This window comes from Neopsephotus bourkii, unplaced genomic scaffold (genome assembly GCF_033783945.1).
Source record: "Neopsephotus bourkii isolate Nb327-2 ecotype Australia unplaced genomic scaffold, CSIRO-AGI_Nbou_v1 NB_1053, whole genome shotgun sequence".
In the NCBI taxonomy this organism is placed as follows: Eukaryota; Metazoa; Chordata; class Aves; order Psittaciformes; family Psittacidae; genus Neopsephotus; species Neopsephotus bourkii.
In genome coordinates this window covers 779,669-800,412 of record NW_026901542.1, presented here as the reverse complement: position 1 = coordinate 800,412, position 20,744 = coordinate 779,669, and positions in this window count along the sequence as shown.

Here is a 20,744-nt window from a genome sequence, read left to right as displayed (position 1 = left end):
CTGAAAGCCACACATGAGTTTCTCTCATCACAGTTCACCAGCATGTATTGATATTTGCCAAACATAAATTCTGGTCTGCTGAAATGGCCTGGTTGGCGTCAAGGACCAGGCTGCCTAGGGAGGTTGTGGAGTCTCCTTCTCTGGAGACATTCAAAACCCTCCTGGACGCGTTCCTGTGTAAACTTATCTAGGTGTTCCTGCTCCGGCAGGGGGATTGGACTGGATGATCTTTTGAGGTCCATTCCAATCTCTAGCATACTGTGATACTGTGAAGAGGGGTGGGCACTCCTACTCCCAGTGGAGGTCCACACTGAGCTGTGCTATGGGGCAGAGACTGTTCCCCCTGCCTCCTGGGGAGCAAGTTGCCAGGTGCTCAACTCAACAAGAGCCTCTGCTAAAAGAAGAAGAAAGAGCCCAACTTGTCTGAGGCCTCTCAGCTGGCAGGGACTCGAGAGAAGCTGTCAGAAGCACAGAAGCAAAAGTCTTGAAGAGATGAATATGTGGTATTTTGTCTCTGGTTGTTTTGCTATTGGAACCAAAACCCATTTTTTTCCTCTTGATACTGTGTTACTGCTACAAAAAACCAATTTCTACTCCAACTGTCTTGTGGTTTCTTTGCAAAATCAGTTTATTCTAAAGTAGTTTATATCCATTATTCATGTTTATGTTGCATTTTCCATTAATTTATTCTCCAAAAATCGTTTGAGGAAGCCATACCACAGATCAAATATAATCTATGAACAATGTTTTATCTGATATAATATTTACATATGAAATTTTTTGAAGGTTTCAAGATTTCCATATAAAGGCTATATTTTATGTTGTATTATAAATTGAGCTACAGGCAAGCTATTGTATGTAATAGTGTGCAAAGGATAAATAAAAGTTCTTGTGATAATTGTCTGAAAACCACTGTTAGAAACAACGTTTGAAATCATACAGATTTAATCTTACATTAGCCAACCCACCCTGGCCAAATGCTGAAACAATAAGTACACAGATCAAAATCTGATGAATAGGAGGACATAGCCTTATTGGTGTCATTATATCTATAAAATACAGTCTGTAATTAGAGTGTATTGGTGTTGTAGGCATGCACACAATGTAGGAAACATGCAATTGTCCTCACTTTGAAGTTGTGGAGAATTTTATTTTCAAGTATAATGCCTTAGAATTTCAGTCTGCGCAATATGAACTGAAACACAAATTATATACATTGCACTAAGCCATGTCTGCAGTAACACAACTGGTGCCATCTGTATTTCTCCAAAACTAAACTGCAGAGGATGTGGCTGCATATCTGTGCATTTCAATGTATTTTGTACATATACCTAAAATATAGGTATATTTACCTAAAACTAAGAATTGCCTTATAAGACAGAAGACTGATAAAAGACTGTCAAATTGAAAAATGCAAACTGCGTTCACTATCGAAAACCTGTACCCTTTCTAGTGTGTAAATCCCCTACCCCTGAATTCCTTCCCAGTTCTCTTCCAGCTGTATGTCTCATGTTACATTTTATTCTCTTTGGTGCCTAAGACCACAAGCTGCCTAAGTAGGTGTCACTTTCTGCTGCTGTAAGGTTTTGTGTTTCCTGTCTTTGGATGGACACCCAGAAGAAACCATTTTCCTACCCATCCAGGAAAGGGGTAGGAAAGACAGAATCTGATTTCCTACCTGTGCTTGAAACTAGTGATACAGAGTGATATTCTATTAGGTTAATGCATATTAAGTTTGCAGTCAATTAATGGATGACTTTACAGGGTTACAGGATCACTGAGGCTGGCAGACACTTATAGAGATGGCCTAGTCCAACACCCTGCTTATCACAGGATCAGCTACAGCAGGTTTCTCAGGAACATGTTTCAGTTTGGTTTTGAGTAGATCCAACTATGGAGTATGCACAACCTGTTCCAGTGTTTGACCACTCTCCCAGCAAAAGTTTTTCTACGCTTAAATGGAAATTTCCTCTATTTCTGTTTCTGCCCATTGCCTCTTGTCCTGGGCACCACTGTGGAGGATCTGGGCTCCATGTTGTTTGCTGTCCCAGTCAGAAATTTCTACACATTGACAGGATCTTCCTGAGCCTTCTCAAGGCTGAACAGTCCCAGTTCTGTCAGCTTCTCATGTTTTTCAGTTTCTCTAAGCCCTTGATGGACTCATTCCAGTATGTCCATGTCTTTTTTGCACTGGGGAGCTCAGAGCTGGACCCAGGGCTCTTGATGTGTTTCATCAGTGCTGACCAGAGGGGAAGGATCACTTCCCTTGGTCTGCTGGCAATGCTTCTCCTAATGAAGCGCCAGATGTTGTTGGCTTCCTTTGCCACAAAGGTCCAGTGCTGCTTGATGTTCACCTTTGTGTCTGCTGGGGCTCCCAGGTCCTTTTCTGCAAAACCCTTCCCAGCTGGTCGGCCCCAGCCTGTACCGGTTCCTGGGGTTGTGCCTGCTCAAGTGCAGGACTTTGCACTTCTCTTTGTTGAACTTCATGGGAGTCTTGTTTGCCCAATTCAAAGGGAAGTGCTTAAACTTCACCCTCCTTTCAAGTGATCAAATTGACAGTCAAGGGAAAAAACTCCAAACACCTGAAAATTTGTTGTTCCTGCCAAAGGCAGATTTAAAAATAAACAAGGAAATTCAACCCATCTCTTTAGTTACAATAGGATTAACCACATGTACTTTCCTTCCTAGTGTTGCACACTGTTGCAGTAAATCCCATTACACTTAATAACTGTACAGATTAGAGAGTCTTCTAAAAAGGACTGCTCAGTATTAAATAGCACAATCTGTATACCTTACGTTTATGCTGAATCTGAAAATTGAATAAATGATAAGCATTCTTTAAAAGGATTTTTCTATGATCAACGTCAACCTTGATGTCTCTTGTTAACAAAAACATCACGTTTTTTTCAGTGGAAGAGAAGTGGAAAAAGGTTACTGCCTACGTTAGATCAAGAGCTGGGAAAGGAGGCTGAATAAATAATCCCTGTGGAGAATCAACTAAGAAGATTATGTTGCTGTACGAAAATCCGGGTTATTATAATTTGCACAATGTCTTAAGACAAAGAATTAGAAGAGCAAGATAAAGTTGTTAGGCTGAATCACAGGAGACCTTTAATATGATGTGGCTGGAATTAGTGTAGAGGACACACAACTAAAAGTATCTTGAATGTTTATTTTCATGTGACAAATATTGGCAGTGCAGCCTATGTAACACATTACTCTTGACTTGCACTGCTCTTAGTAACACCCCTACAACCCCAATGGCTTCAGTAACACTGCAGATACTATTTCAAAAACATCAAACCCTTCATCTTTTTGTTTAGCTTTTTCAATTTAACATAACCCTTCTTTTGTTCCATGTCCTGAGGTTGTAAGTCTTTTGTTTTTAGTGTACTAATCCAACCTCACTGAACAGAACTGAAAGCAGAGTTTGCCTCTAGGTATTTTGTACACTTAGTCTCCTTTTCTGTGTTTCATTTGTAACTACCACTTACAGATTTTCCTCGGTATAATGTTGGTTTATTTCAAGTGAAAATCTTACAGCTAAAATCTAAAGGGAAAATGTGCAGAGAGGATTCCTTTATCAGGAACCACTGCTTGTCAAAAATTAAACAAAAAGAAGTGAAATGGAATTACAACTGTGTCCTATCCTGCAACATAATCTTTTATTCAGACACTAGTGGACACAGAAGAGATTTCTGGCTAAAGAATGCATTATATCTTAAAATTATTATTTCTGACTGTTTGCAAATAAGATACAAAGAAGGCAATAGTGACCTAGGAAGAGAACAGGAACAGGTGTAAATTGATTTAGCACTGTGGGAGCCAGTAGGAAATATAACAAACTGAGCATCAGGTTTCCCCCACACACTCAACAGTGAATCTTTCTGTTCAGGAAAGTGAATTTAACACATTGAGTACTGCTGTATTAAAGTAGACCTTCAGCTGCTCATTTTGCATAAGCAAAATTCTCTGTTTTTCCTATATGAGTCTATGTTCTGTTTATAGCAAATACCAAAAAGCCTATTGGGCTGACATATCTTAACAATGTACCATAACTGCTACCTGCAATTTAAAATGTATTTTTTTATTAATTTGCAGTGTAGTTTTCTCATTCAGGGACATTTAACAGGCTAGAACAGACCGATGAGTACATGGTGTGCATTTTGGTATCCAGGCAAGGGTAATGCAAACACTGAATAAAATATGGGAAAGCTGAACAGAAGGCTTTATTGATGCACATGCTTAATACCGTGTCTCTAGAAAGAGCAGGCACATAATTAAAATTATTACCTAATTGGCATAGCAGAGGCTTTAGGGAATTGCTCACATGACTGAAATATTTTTATTCAGAAGTTTAGCTGGCTCAAGAAGTTTGAGCTTATAAAAGGAGGAAAATATATTTGCTTACAGTTAAGAATATATAGTGAAAGAGGAAGCAGAGATATAAACACTGTAGAAGAAGGAGAGAATGAGACAATTGTCCTTACAAGTGTCAACTGTGATAAAAATTTTAAGGAGGAAAAGCAAAAGTTTGTTTTATTAAAACTAACATTTCTCCAAAAAAGAGTAGCATATCTCTTGGGGAAGGAGCCCACTGGATAAGCAAGCTGCTTCTGCTTTGCTATGCAGGAGAGGCTTCCAGACTGGGTGACAGCCCATATTTGTTTTGAAGCAGCAGCAGCTTTGGGGTGATACAGCACATAGTCCTTGAAGACAACTTGAAGTACCTTTCATCCTTCTTTTCAGACACAGGAATTTCTCATACTGCACATGTTCTTGCAATAGTATCAGGTGATGGGTATCCTCAGAGAGGAAATCCTGGGCCTGAAAAGCACTGCCAAACACCAGCTAAAAAGGTATTTCTGACTGCCCCATTAAAATGGGTAACAATTTCAAAGGCTATAGGAGCACCAGAAACTACTAATCAGATGAGCTGTAGATACAATCAAACCATATGAAAAGCTCTTACAATATGCTGAAAGCAATTTCTTGAGACTGGAAAGTGAAAGTAAGTAATTACAACTATTTATTCTTGATGATGAGTAACAGGGAAAAATTAAAAGGGAATTTAAAGATGAAAGGCACGATTATTTGGAAAGAATGGAGAAGCAACAGAAGAATAAAGACAGTGGACAGACTTTAAAATGCCAAGTCATAACCTTTCTGCAGAAGGAAGGTCAAGGAAAAAGATTTTGGGAGAGTTAGCAGCCTCAGTGTGCAATGTCTTTGCAGAGGATGGGTAAGAAAACAACTTCACTAGATCATGAGTGCTTGCTGGGCCTGAACAAAATGTTGAACTGACAGTCTGGTATTGAGGATGAGAGGACCCTGTGTGCACAGCACCAAGAAGGCTAAAACTGAGACACAGTTGTCAGGGGTGTAAAATATAACAAGAATACACTTTATCAGTACACTAATAGTAAGAAGAAGAGGAATAAATAATACCTTCGCCCCCCTTCCCCCAAGCAGCTAATTGCAGATCATGCTAAAAAGGTGGAAAGAGTTTGGTATACAGCCTGTTGTGGCCATTACACTGAGTGTGTGTCGATCAGATGGTTAATACCATTAACTCCAGCGACTGGAAGCCCAGAACAGCAGACTGATGAAAGAATATGTCGGCGTGTTTGGATAGGTTAGTGTCTTCACACTGAATCAACTTAAAACTTCTTCAAGAGCTCTTCAAGAACAAACAGAAGCAACGTCAGAGCCATTAACTATTATTCAGTAAATTTATTCAGAAAGGATGACATTCCAGAAAGGGCAAACATATTACCTGTCTTTAGCCGTAGTAAAAAAGAAAAAGGAAATTACAGACTAGTCAGCTCAACTTTAATGTCTAGAATGGTTGCAGAAGAAATAATCAAAAAGCTTGGAAAATAGCTAAATGACAAATAACAGCCAGAATACATTTGTAAAAAAAATAATGTCACAGCAAGTAAATTTGTTTCTATGAAGAATAGCAGGCTTTCCAGATAGAATAAAAAACCCCCAAGTATATGCTGGCTGGCTGGCTGTCATATCCTGTTCTCCTAGAAAACCTTAGGCAAAACTGTCTTGATGAAATTACCATGACATGGAAAAAGGGACTGGGGAGCTGTGTCACAAAATACATCAAAAAGTTCCTGATCAAGGTGAGAAAATATCTGAAATGATGTTTCAAACTGATTTTCCAGTGTTGGTCGCTGCTTCCATTAATTTTAAGGGTATTTAAAGATTGTTATTATTATATCTATGTTATTAAAGGGTATATTTCTTTCACATGCAGATGGTAAACTAGAAGAAGCTGGAAGAACTGTGGTAGACAGTATTTAGAATTCAGAATAACTGGCAAATTGGATAAATTTCCTGAAAAATACTGAAGGTGTGAATTGATGTGGATAAATGCAGTAAGTCAAGAATAGAACAATAAGAACAGAAAATGTGGCCTGTGAGGGAGGAGTTTAGAAAGCTGAGAAGAGATGGTGATGTGGTAACAGTCCTCAAGTAAGCAAAGGAGGCTACAAAGAAAAAAGGAATTATGGGTCTCCATGAATGTTAGTATGAAGAAGAAAGGTGGTGGCTTTCAAATGGTAGGAAGGTGATTTCTGCCTGTACATCAGTAAAAAAATCTTAAATTAACCTTCTTAAGCAGCGGGACTGTTTACGAAGAGGATATCGGACATGGCAACCTTTCAATATTGGAAACATTGGGTATCATTGATCTTGCTTGGACATTTACCAGACAACTTCCAGAAGTCTGTTCCACATCTATTTTGCATTAGAGAGCAATCATTAACTATTACCAGATTGCAAATTCATTCTATTTGAGGGCAAATAAAATTTCTTTGAGGCATGTAAGTGTTCAATTTGTTTTAAAAAATGTGCAGTATTCTTTTCTGCATTTTTCTCCCATAACTTTAGCTCAGTTCCTCTGGTTTTACCTGTAGAGAATGAACAAAATCAAAATAAAACTTGACAGGTATTTAAAGGATCTCTAAAAATATTTAAATAAGTTTCCATATATTGATAATTAGTCACTTCACCTAGGAAAACAAATGCTGTAGGTTGTACTGAAAGGGAAGTGCATTCTCAGTTGTGGACAGCTCCCGTACAAACAGGTGAGCAATGTACTGAACATTAAACCTCCCAGTTGGGGCAGCATGTTTGTTCCTCTATGATCTAAAGCTAGTGGATGGAAAAATGTGTAGATTGACTTGCAATAAGCAGCTGTTCTGTTCAGCTGGTGAGAATATGGAGGAAAAGCACATGTGTGGAGAGAAGATCAAGGACAAGAGGGAATGAGCATCACCTCTCAGGGCATGATGGCATCCAACTGTAGAGGCCAGTAGCAGCTATCTGTATCATTTTCACTTTGAATATACCCCTGAGTGGGGCTTATAGGCTCATAGGTATATGACAAGGGACACATGCTGCCCCTTCCTGTAACTGAAGTGCTGTAGGGTTGCAGAGAGTGCTGTGCACTAAGAAGTCAAGAGATAGCTGGGACAGCTGCAGCACTGCTGGGGGAACTAAAGAGGTTAGATAACAAGGTGATAGAATGATGTAGGGAGAAGTTTAGAGTGCAGAGGATAGGCTGAATGACCCAAGCTGTCCTTTCTGACATGATATTTTGTAGTGTACTGAGTAGCAATAAAAATAACCAACCAGGAAAGCTTTGCAGTTACTGTCTTTGGTCAGCAACCTTCTCTGAGGTCTGCATAGCCAATTTTGACAGACACTCTATTGTTCCTGAATATGCTGAACTCCCAGCAGCGTTTACTTGTTCCGGGTGGATCAGATACCAAAATTTGCTGTAAATAATTTTAAAGTAGGAAAATAAACTAAAAGAAAACTACTTTTCTTTTGGTTTTCTTTAGGTCAATAAATTTAGCTTTTTTTCAGATCTGAATTTTCTCAGTGTAAAGTATGGAATATTTTAGAAGATAAAAATCTTACGAGGATAAAAGAAGAAATATACGAATGCTCTAATTTTATTTACCATGGAAGCAATTTATGCATGCCTTACCTATAATTTTAAGTATCATAGCACTGTGTATAATAAATATGTTTGCTGTGTTTTGGTGGCTGTACTAGAATATAGTGAATATGGTAATATCTGGAGTCAAACTGCTCCTATTTCCACTAATATCATAACAGTATAATTTTTATTAAGTAATGTCTGTACAAAAATCTTGTACTTTTCATTGTTTTTTACAGATATTTTTGTAGTTGTATATTGAAGTGAGCAAATAGAAAGAAATATGCTTCCCTCTCCCAGTGACTAGGGTCAAAGAGATAAAAATAAGACTAAAATACATTGAGATAAAGTGCGGGGATGGCAGTCATGTCTCACCAATCAAGAGAGAATGATTTAGTTACTCTCTTCCTCTGGATCTTTTCCTTGTTACTTAGACATATTTTACCACTTTTAGCTGCTGTTGCAGGTAGTAGGCTTCTGTGATGAGCTTCTGTGATAAACAACCTTTAAACATCTTTGCATCAGTACACCTGAACATCTGCTGCAGTTGATGAAATAAAATTAATTCAGACTCCATTTCATTTCCTGCTTTGTAGGCTGCCTTGTCCATCTCAACAGCTTTGCCATGGACAAGGCTTAGAAAAATTCAGAGCTATTTTGAGGGTATTTCAAACCACTGTCATCTGTCCCTACTTGTATGTTCTGTTCCTTTATTTAATTTCAAACACCTTCAATTCCATTATTAATTTGTTCGTTTGTTTGTTGTGATTTGCGGGTTTTTTTTTGTTGTGGCTTTTTTTTTTTTGGTTGGTTGCTTGGAGTTTCTTTTCGTTTTGTTCTTTGTTTTGTTTTGTTTTTAAATAAAAGCATAGATAAAGAAGTGTTTGACACATTTTGCCTGAAAAGAAGCGTTTTGCTTGGTACTGTGATCTGGTTTAGTCAGCTGCATTAGGAGGTGCAGGAGGGTTAAACGTCCTAAGTGGCCAGCAGGCAGAAGATAAAATTAAAACTCTGCTTGACGTCTCTTGCTATCATATCAATGATGAAATGAAATGCCTATTAAGCTCATGAAAGTGTCAGAAGACTGAGGCTAACAGGCTCTGGGGCTGCTGTGTAGGCATATCATCCCTGCCTATAGGAAGGAAAGGGAGCAGTCACTCGTTACCTTTGCAAACCTTGCATCTCTCTGGTCACTGCCTTACATGCTGACCACTGGCTCAGAAACACTGGTGATGACAAGCCTGCAGCTGGTTACCAACCACTGACTTGTTTCTGTTAGCCCTGACTGCAGATTCACAGCTGATATTGCATTAGTTAACATACCCCCTCAAGTCATGTTCTTGTACAGCTCATTAGGTACTCACCAGCTTTTTATATTGACTGAGCCTCATGCTGCCAAATGCATCTGCAGTTTGTAATATGCTTGTGTTTTTTGTAGGTCAGCTGTGTAAAAGGTGTTTATGCCATTCCAATGGCTTGTGCAGATATTTTAAAGTTATGCCAATACACAACTCATGAGTTATTCCTCCAGAGTGTGGTACAAGTTCACAAATGGCCAAGACCAGAAATAGAACTGGTTGAAGTATTTAACCCATAGAAATTTCCAGCCTTTGTGAAAAAGGAAAGATCTGTCCACAAGCTGAGTATTTGTCGCTTCTTGCTTGGAAAGTATTTGAAAAGGTACAATAGCTTCTGGTAGAAGTTGACATTTTGAAAGGTGAGCAACCACACCCTCACTCTTTTTATTTTGAAACAATTTATTTAGTAAAAAATCCAATTTTCCTTTAAGTTAGTCATAGAATCATAGAATCATAGTCAGGACAAGAAATTTACCACTAGTGCAACAGAGAATAAAAAACTGGTACTCAGTCCTTGACAGATTGTTTCAAGATAACATCCTACTCTCAGGTCAGTATAAGGTGAAATAATCACAAGTACCCAGCCTGGTAAGGAACTAAAGCCCTGCAGAGGTCATTTGCACCTGGACATCATGGCTCCAGAAAATATTATTTTTAGCAAATGTCACTTTTCTCCCTTTTGTTGAATCCTGTTTTTCTCCTGCAAGACCTTTACAGGTCCTCATCATGTTGCTTTCTAGTTTGATAGAGGCCAATTTCTTTCCCCATTTGGAAAACTTAGACAAACGTTTGGGCACACTTCAGGTCGGAAAGAAAAGTGGAAGAGTTCACAACCAAACACAGTTTGAGAACAACTATTTGGAGTCAGTTAAGTTTATGTAGCAGGTAGGCCACCTTGAAAAGAAAGGGTAAAAGGAGAAAGGTGATAAGATATTTATATCACGGGAAGAGTGAAAGACAGTTATCAGGATGTTCATTGCATTCCTGGAGGGAGTGATCATATTGTGCGTGGTACAAATGCTAGCTCTGCTGAGTCTGTGCTTTTTTGTACCCAGTAAAGTTATGAATTCTGGCTCCCATGCTCATTTTTGGAAGGTATTTTGCAGTTTTTCCCTAAGCTGCAGGGCTGAAGATTAGACATAGAATGATTATTCTGTGAAAAATGTTCATCCACTGGCAAGTGCATAATCCTTTATGGATTGCCTGGGTGAGTTCATCCTGCTGTGAAGTGTTTGCATAGTTTCACTCACATAATTACCCTGAGAGCATCTGATGTGCTGGCTGAAGAATGTAACATGCTTGGATGTGTAAAAGCAAGCTTGGCAGGATATTTAGGATGGTACTATGAATTTGCTTATGGAAATCAGAATTGAGATGCAGGCATACAGTAGTTGTTATGTCCATTATCCTGCAGCCTCTGCCAGTGGTAGGTGTGACTTAAGGGCTGTAATGGTAGTAGTAGCCTCCTTGTGCAAAAGGACTATGGACTTTTCATGAGGTTTAAGGAAGCCACTGTGCTGAGTTTGCACACTGAGGGCCGCAGGGCTGAAGATTGGTCCCTGTGGTTTAACAGTATGGCATTTCACCAGGATGCCTGGGGACAGACAGGGGCCAAGTTGCCTTTGCAGACAGGATGTGTAGGGCTCTATTCCCAGCATGGATCTGATTCCTCTCCAGGAAACCCAATGTCAATCACTTGTAAATAGGAGCAGGCTGTAGCCCCTGTTTGCCATGATGTTGTAATCTATTTTGGTTTTTTTGGGTTTTGTTTTTTCCAAAGGACAGCTGAGGAGACCCAGAAAGAGGTCAGGTGATGCTGGCAAAATATGACAACCATGGTGAGAGGGCAGGACCTGCCTGTAATTCTTAAGACATATTTATGCTTAATATTACTGAAGAATTATCTAGCAGCAAATGGAACTATAAGTAATAGCTGCTCTGCTGTTAATGATTTCAAGCTGACATGTTTGTGACCATACTAGGCAGTTTTTGCTTAGACAATATTTTGGCTTGAATTAGGTATTAGTTGCCACAGAGATGTGAGGAATTAGAAACAAAATTTGTGGGGATTAAAGTTTAAATTTATCATGGACCTAAGCTCTTGAAGAGGTGTTTGGCACCTTTTGGTCTGCAGTAGTGAAGTAAAGGTCCTATATAGGATTATATATAGAATATACATAAAAAAATAAAGGCAATGTGATGAAGTAGACGTATCAGTTTTGCTCACAGTTCTAAGCTGCAGTGAGTTCTGACTTCTGACGCTTTCACATGGATGTGCTTTCCACAGAGAAAATACCTTAAGGTGATATTGTTCTGTGAGAAGTGATAGCACTTGACAGAAATACCTGGTACTAGTGCAGTAGCTTGAACAGTTCAACAGATGGAAGGCCTGAGCTGAGTCTAACGTTTTTGACAGAAGAATGCTCAATAATGCCATGTGTTGTGACTAAAGGCCTCAACAAGTATTCATTGATGCTTCATAGAACAGGCAATATATAAAAAAAGAAGCATCAGCTGTAGGAATTTGGTGTAGGAACATTCAAACTGTTTGATAAGATGTTCTATGTTGTCTTATATGAAGCATTGCCTGTTTATCTCTTGGCATACTATGTCCTCTCACATGACACCTCCAACATGGTTCAAGGCCAAGACTATGTCTATGCCTAAACAGTTTGATTTTTGGGCATTCTTGAAGGAGGTTCTTTCAAGACAGAATATTTCAGTCTTCAGTAGTTCTGGCATGTGTTATGAACTATTTCATCCTGATGTAAATGCATACACTGTGAATGAGATTATTTTTACTCAGAATTGTTTGGGTTTTATTACTTCAGGAGTGTTTTAGAATTCTGCTGAAAAAACACAGGCCTCAAAGTAAAATGTTACTCCAGAGATAAGAAACAGATTTTAAAACAGAAATCAATAGAATTAATTAACAGGACTAATATTCTAGTTTCTTTGCAGAAATCTGTTGGCCAAATAAATACAGATTAAACACTGGAGGAAAAAATGTCCAATTAAAAAATATTTTAATAGTCATCTACTGATATTTTTATGTTCCCCTTTAAAGTTTCTGGCAACCTTCATATGCAGTGCAGAGTTTTCTTGAGTGCTTTGCCTAATTAGTTTGCAGAGGACTGACAGATGACATGACTTCCATTAATCAGTTCTGATACCCTACATTAAATTTTCTTTCACCTTGTGTATTAATTCAACACTGAGGGGCTGTCAGGAAGTGCTTGAGAAACCCTCTGGGATCGTACATTTTCTTGAAACTGAAGTGTAAGAAGATAATAAATCATGTGAATTTCTGGCACTTCTCCCCTTTTGTCATTAGACTTCTGGAGCAATTAAAGCCTGACAGTTCAGTCACACTGATTCACGTGTTTTGCTCAGAAATGAAATGCAAGGATTGTTTTTATCAAACAGAATTTTTGCTTTTTCTTTACTTTCAGCTGCATTTGTAAATAGCTCATTCCCCTGATTCACTGACTCTTTTCTATGTTATGACAGGTCTTTTTACATCTATAATTTTTAATTATCTCTTCTGCTTAAGAATAATCAGGACAATTGATAAACTACAGAAAAAGAAGAAAATATTACTAGTTACCATCTGTAAGAATTTAGTGCATAATCTTATTGTTATGATATAAAGTCAGAGTGATTATGTTAAAATACTTTCGCTTATGAGACCCCAGAGACCCTCAGGAAACTCAGTACCCAGCTTCACTGGGACCTAGATGTCTACTTTCCTTTGAAATTTTCCTTCTTCAGTAAATGCAAGAACTTATAAAAATATGTATATTGTCATGACTGGCTTCTGCTTCAGAGAGCTGATGCCAAAGCTTTCCTTTCTCACCTGTTACTGTGTTCTCCAGTTTAGCTCAAATATACCAAGATTTCTTGGACTGAAAGAAACACAAATACTTAGGTTCTGGACCTATAGCCTGAGAAGGGTGTGCTGTGTTTTCTCCCTTCCTCCATAGAATGAAAAGGGTGTGTTATGTCTTCCTCCCCTTTCCCCACCCTCCATTCTCTTAACTAAACTACTAATAACAATAAAGAGAGCCTACTAATGGGATTGAGATATAGGCTTAAGTAAGGTACATCACTTTTACTATATATATACACACAAAATCAAATTTATATATACTTATATTTATAAAATATTTATTGTATGAATTTATGCAATCATAAAGATGTGATAGCAAATGATATTTTTATAAACAGTAACAGAAGATAAAAAGATACGCTTGGTAATTTAATTAGGCTTGGATGAGAATATCTTTGTGTAGACTTAACTCCACTTCCCTACAGTGGCCTATAGATACACTTTATATTCTAGCCAGCCTACACTACATACATGACTTTTTTGGCAGTCATTGCACTCAGCTTTTTTGCAGTTCCAGTGACTGTCACTTTCTTCCTCATATTTCAGCTGAAAAGTCTCACCTAACTAAATGACGCATGGATTTTTCAGTATTAACTGGAAAAAAACATAACGTAAGGACACTTAAAAGCTAAGAGAATCTGTCATTCATTGCCCTATTTGAGAGAAAGGAGATTTTCTAAATATTAAAGAAACATTTTTATACTGCAGCACTCTTGGCACATGGTTCAAGCTAATACCTTTTTTCAAGGTAATAAGGTGAGCATTCAAAATGTTCCTTACCTTATATTCCAGGATCAAGTTGTATGTATGAGTTGAAAAGGAGCTCAATATAACCCAAACCCTTTATAGAACCATAGAATAGTTAGGGTTGGAAAGGAACTGAAGATCATCTAGCTCCAACCCCCCTGCCATGGGCAGGGACACCTCACACTAAACCATATCACCCAAGACTCTGTCCAACCTGGCCTTGGACACAGCCAGGGATGGAGCCATCTTAAGGCGTATCAAGGATAAGAGGGTTATGATGGGCATATGCCATCTTAAGGCATATCAAGGGTACGAGGTTTATGAGGGGCAGTCAACCATTCACCAAGGGGAATTCATGCTTGACCAATCTCATAGCCTTTTATGAGGAAATAACACGGTGGATGGATGATGGCAGAGCGGCTGATGTGGTCTACCTTGACTTCAGCAAAGCATTTGACACAGTCTCCCACAGCATCCTCGCAGCTAAATTGAGGAAGTGTGGTCTGGATGATCAGGTAGTGAGGTGGACTGTGAACTGGCTGAAGGAGAGAAGCCAGAGAGTTGTAGTCTATGGGGCGGAGTCTAGTTGGAGGCCTATATCTAGTGGAGTGCCTCAAGGGTCGGTACTGGGACCAGTATTATTTAATATATTCATCAATGATTTAGATGAGGGAATTGAGTGTACTATCAGCAAGTTTGCTGATGACACTAAGCTGGGAGGAGTGGCTGACACGCCAGAAGGCTGTGCTGCCATCCAGAGAGACCTGGACAGGCTGGAGAGTTGGGCAGGGAATAACTTGGTGAAATATAACAAGGGAAAGTGTAGAGGCCTGCATCTGGGCAGGAACAACCCCAGGTTCCAGTATAGGTTGGGGAACTGTCCTGGGTTTAGCCTGGACGACCTGTTAGAGGGCAGTGTAGGGGAGAGGGACCTGGGGGTCCTAATGGACGACAGGATGACCATGAGCCAACACTGTGCCCTTGTGGCCAAGAAGGCCAATGGCATCCTGGGGTGTATTAGAAGGGGGGTGGTTAGTAGGTCGAGAGAGGTTCTCCTTCCCCTACTCGGCCCTGGTGAGACCTCATCTGGAATATTGTGTCCAGTTCTGGGCCCCTCAGTTCAAGAAGGACAGGAACCTGCTGGAGAGAGTCCAGCGCAGGGCAACTAAGATGATTAAGGGAATGGAGCATCTCCCTTATGAGGAAAGACTGAGGGAGCTGGGTCTCTATAGTTTGGAGGAGATTGAGGGGTGACCTTATTAGTGTATATAAATATATAAAGGGGGAGTGTCACGAGGATGGAGCCAGGCTCTTCTCAGTAGCAAACAATGATAGGACAAGGGGTAATGGGTGCAAACTGGAACACAAGAGGTTCCACTTAAACTTGAGAATAAATTTCTTCTCAGTGAGGGTGACAGAACACTGGAACAGGCTGCCCAGGGAGGTTGTGGAGTCTCCTTCTCTGGAGACATTCAAAACCCGCCTGGACGCATTCCTGTGTAAACTTACCTAGGTGTTCCTGCTCCGGCAGGGGGATTGGACTAGATGATCTTTTGAGGTCACTTCCATTCTCTAGCATACTGTGGGTACTGTGGGAGCATTCACAACCTACCTGGGCAACCCATTCCAGTGCCTCACCACCCTTATAGTAAAGAACTTCTTCCTTATATCCAATCTAAATTTCCCCTGTTTAAGTTGTAACCCATTACCCCTTGTCCTGTCACTACAGTCCCTAATGAAGAGTCCATCCCCAGCATCCCTACAGCCCCCTTCAGATACTGGAAGGCTGCTATGAGGTTTCCACACATCATTCTCTTCTCCAGGCTGAAGAGCCCCAAGTTTCTCCTCAGCCTATCTTCATACAGGAGGTGCTCCAGCACCCTGATCATCCTCATGGCCCTTCTCTGGACTTGTTCCAACAGTTGCATGTCATTTTTATGTTGAGGACACCAGAACTGCACACATTACTCCAAGTGAGGTCTCATGAGAGCAGAGTAGAGGGGCAGGATCACCTCCTTCGACCTGCTGGTCACACTCCTTTTGATGCAGCCCAGGATACGGTTGGCTTTCTGGGCTGCAAGTGCACACTGAAGCTGGCTCATGTTCATTTTCTCATTGACCAGCACCCCCAAGTCCTTCTCCACAGGGCTGCTCTGAATCTGTTCTCTGCCCAGCCTGTAGCTGTGCCTGGGATTGCTCCGACCCAGGTGTAGCACTTGGCATGGTTAAACTTCATGAGGTTGGCATCAGCCCACCTCACAAGCGTGTCAAGGTCCCTCTGGATGGCATTCCTTCCCTCAAGCGTATCAACCGAACCACAGAGCTTGGTGTCATCGGCAAACTTGCTGAGGGCGCACTCAATCCCACTGTCCATGTCAGTGACAAAGATGTTGAAAAAGACTTTAGGTGTTCATAATCTTTCTACTAAAACAAAAAAGAAATCTTATTTTTTTATGATTCAGAGGACTAGAAACCTGAAATTATTAAGTCTTTCATGTTAATTTAATTAGAAACAAAATGAAGTACTCATAGTTGAGACACCAAAAAAGAATCTTTAAAAGACTTCCAGGAAGCTTAACATTTAATATTAATTTAAGGACTCACTTAAAATCATCTGCAATGCAAATTGAACAAACTATAGAAATTAGTTGCATTCAGTAGTGAAGTATCTGTCAGTTGAGGAAAGCTTTCATGAGGTATCAGTTGCATCTATAAATACTTTATATGCATTTGATCTTCTAACAATTTATGGGCAAATAGGAGTTAATTTATACTTTTACAATACATTAAAATGTCCTTTTAAAATAATATGTAAATATAATGGAACAGCACTTCTTTTGTATGTATATAATCAGATAATGAACAGTGTTCATGTAAAGCATAACAGTTAATTAACAACTAAGTTTACTAATTCAGTCAGATACTGGGATATGTTTGTGTAGGCTCTGCTGCTTTCCCAGGAGTAACTAGTTCATCACTATGCCAGTGATGTATTTGCTCTGGGTTCACAGTATATTTGAGTCAGTTCATAGCCACAGACAGCTCTCTGGAAATTCTGACATTGACTGGACTAAGTGTTAACCTGAGTCAGGCAGAGATTTTCACAGAGTTAGATTACAGAGTGGAAGAATAAAAATAAGATTTTTTTACATCTTTTTTTTTTTTTTAATGCATCTTCATTTGCACAATGCTTTTTATAAGAAATATGGAGTATTTATTTTTCTGAAATTCCATATATTTTACTATTTTGATAAAGAAATGATAGAAGAACCCTTCTGTTGCTATTTCAAAAGCCTCAGGTTCCTTGGCTGATTAGTGAAAATATGTAGCTTGGTAGATAAAGTTATTCTGAATCACTCATTCACACTGGTTTCTAAAGGCAGGCAGATAACAATTCATCTCACTAAGAACGTATACCTCCCCAAAATATGCTAACAGAATAGCTACCGGTTTCACTAGCTACGTTTTGAGATTTATCTTAAAACTAATTTTCAACATTTGTTGCAAACTTACGGTCCCCAGTGACTCAAATAAAGCATTTGACTCTCTCTTCAGGTTGAGACATTTCTAAAATCAGATAGCTAAGAGTGAAAGCATCTCCCACACGTCACCAGAGAGATTTTGCTGCAACAGAAAATTTATGTGCTTTTTGAAAATGGATATCTCAATGCAAATAATTGACAGCAGTATAGAGATGAATTGATAGCATTGCAGGGTTAAGGGTGAAAAATGCAATTTAGACTTAGCGTGGTAATTTTTCCGTGGGGAGAGTAGGACTGCCCCGGAAGCTCGGATTGACAGTATATCTTTTTTTTTTTTTTAAGAAAGAATCTGAACGTTAAGAGGTCAGTGTTTTTGATCATTGTATGTGTTAAATATGTAATTGAAAATTTCAACAACATTTGTTTCAGACATTTCTGGAGCCTTCCAAACAGAATTTTAGCTTACTGATAAATCATAGAATATCATTAGCATTAATCATTAGTAATAAATCCAACCCCTTAAGAATATTTTTCCTTCAGATTAGTGGAATTGCTTTCTATATCTAGGCAGCCAAAAAGATACTAATTCTTCATTCAGGCTGATAATAAAGAGCTGAACTGTGGTGCCCAAGAAGAGCCCTATTGACTTCAATGGGGTTCTGGTCTCTCCATGGCAGGATCTTAACTATAGAATCAGCAGCTGATGAAGTTAAGCAGCATGTCTAAGAAAATGAAAACCACCTGAGTGAACAAAACATGAAATGCACAAATTCCTCCCATGAAGAAACAGTTACAGTGTTTATATTCCCCTTAATGCCTGTCTTAATTTTTACTGTCATGATTGGTTAAGTTATCCACTCTTAATTTTCCATGTTATTTCTTTGAATTATAAATTCTAAATGTGACATTTTATTGAAATTCTAATTATTTAGAGAAACTTTGATTTAGTGATGGGTAATGGCATCATGTCAGCAGATGTAGAAATGTAGATTACACACACATTTTCTAAGATAAAAGAAAAAAAATCTTAGAATTATTTTCTTTTTAAACATATACATTAGTGACTGTGTTAAGGTTCATTATGACAGTTCTACTCTCCTTCAGAAAATCTGAACCCTGGAAGAGAGATCCTTTGATCAAACCTGATTAAACCTTTCCACCAGCTTTTTGAGCCTACAGAAGAGAATTCTGAATGCCTGGAGAGACTGAACTTCTCTTCAAAAGCTTTTGGAGCATAATTTGATTCAGTCAGAGCCACCTCCATAATTCTCTACAAAAACAAGAACTCCAAAGTGATTGAAAAAGAGTGAAGTTTAGGTTCATCACAGAGTCAACTGAGTAGGTGTAGGCAAGATATACTTTCCAGGTAAGTATTGTAAAGAACAGAATGGTTAGTGTGCACAGTTTTTCCACAGAACTAGAATACTATTCTTTTGAAAAAGCAGACATAAAAGCTGAAATAACAAAATGAAGCCTGACAGGATATTTTGATTTTCTGTGTGCACTCAAGAACATCTGTATAACTGGTCATCTGGGATAGCTGTATAAGAAAAAAAAACTGAAAGGGTTTCTTAAACACTGGATGTTTCTTAAACGCACGTATTTTTTGTAAGTTGCTGAACTAATTATGTTTTCTTTATTAATACTTTATGTAATAAAAAATATCCCTTCAGAGCAGCATTTAGACAAATATTTGGGGGTTGTGAGCATGCTTTTCCTTCTGGTCATTCAATCTGTGACACCTCTGAAGACTGCAAGAGTGGGGTATGTGAGTTTTGTGTATAGGAGATACAGGTAAACACACATTGAATCTGTGACATGAGGAATCGTCTCCGAGAGACTAAAAATATTTTATCACTCTAAAATGGCCAGCAAGTTTATCTAGCTCCTAGGAAATAGAGCAAATATTTACTGGGGGTGGGGGTGGGTGGGGTGTTGGTAACTGTTTTTCACAAGAGGGATTATCCTGTTGTAAACGTGGGTAGAGATACTACTAGCTATTACCAATTATAGAGTTTTTCTAAACTTCTTTGTGATTTACTGTGATAACCCAGGAGTCATTAAAGTTCAGACTTCTAAAGTTTCTCATTCTCACAAGCTGCTGAGTTTGGCTTATTTAGACTTTTCCATTCAGCTTTGAAAAAAAGGTAAAACAGGAAGGACAAGGACTAATGTGGCTTTCTGCTAAGGATGGGGAATCACAGAATGGTTGAGGTTGTACAGGACCTCTGGAGGTCACCTGGCCCAACAACCCTCCTTTAAGATGGTCGCCCAGGACCATGTCCAGATTGCTTCTAGACATCTCCAAAGAGGAAGACGCCACAACCTCTCTGGACAACCTGTGCCAGAGCTTGGTAACCCTCACAGTAAAATAAGTGTTTCGTGATGTTTAGAGGGAACCTGCTGTGTTTCAGTTTGTTCCCACTGCCTCTGTTCATCAGTAGGCACCAGTGAAAAGAGCCTGGCTCTGTCTTTTTTACACAATCATTTCAAATATTTGTACACATTAATAAGATTCCTCCTGAGCCTTCTCTTCTCCAGGCTGAAAGTGAAGGAAGGGCTGTGGTTATTCATAATTGTATAGAACCCTTTCTCAGTAGGGGAAAACAAAGCATGCAGTTAGAAGAGGTTTCAGGAAAGACTTTGGCTTACATTAGGGTCTGCTTGTACTTTGTGGCCAAGCAAATGGAGTTCAAAAACCCTGTGAATTATGTACAGCCACAATAAGGATAATTTATGTTGCCTCAGCAGCATAAGGGGGGTCTGAGGTTACAGTGATGTAATTAATGAAAATGAATTAAGTTGTCACAGTGTAAGAAGATACTGCTCAACGTCTGAGCCACAACAAGTGAATTGAGTGTGTGAGATCTTACCCCTCCACTGTCATAAAGAAGGCAACATTGCTTACACCACCTCTGCTTTGAAACTTCAATTCTGAAATCTCTATTGTTTAGCCTCAGAACCAGAATAATTAGCTTGTCTGAGGAGATGGGGGGAAAATACTTAGAAAGAGCCTGGCTTTGTTCTCTGCATCTGTAATTAACAGTTTTGGAATGAAAAAAGTAGTCAGAAGTAGAAATAATGAATGAGCCTGCTTTGCACAGGACAGGTGGTCAGGAGGTAAGAAAGGGAGAAAGATTATGCAGGGCTCTGTCTAGATCTCAGTAGGAAAGTTTTGGTAATAAATGGCTTAATAGAATAACTGTTTAGACAAAATAAGAATAAGAAGAGTAATACTCATAGTGAGTATTTCTTATATCCCTTCAGCTACTGGCAACCCCACACTCATGCTGCGTTGGATAGACCCT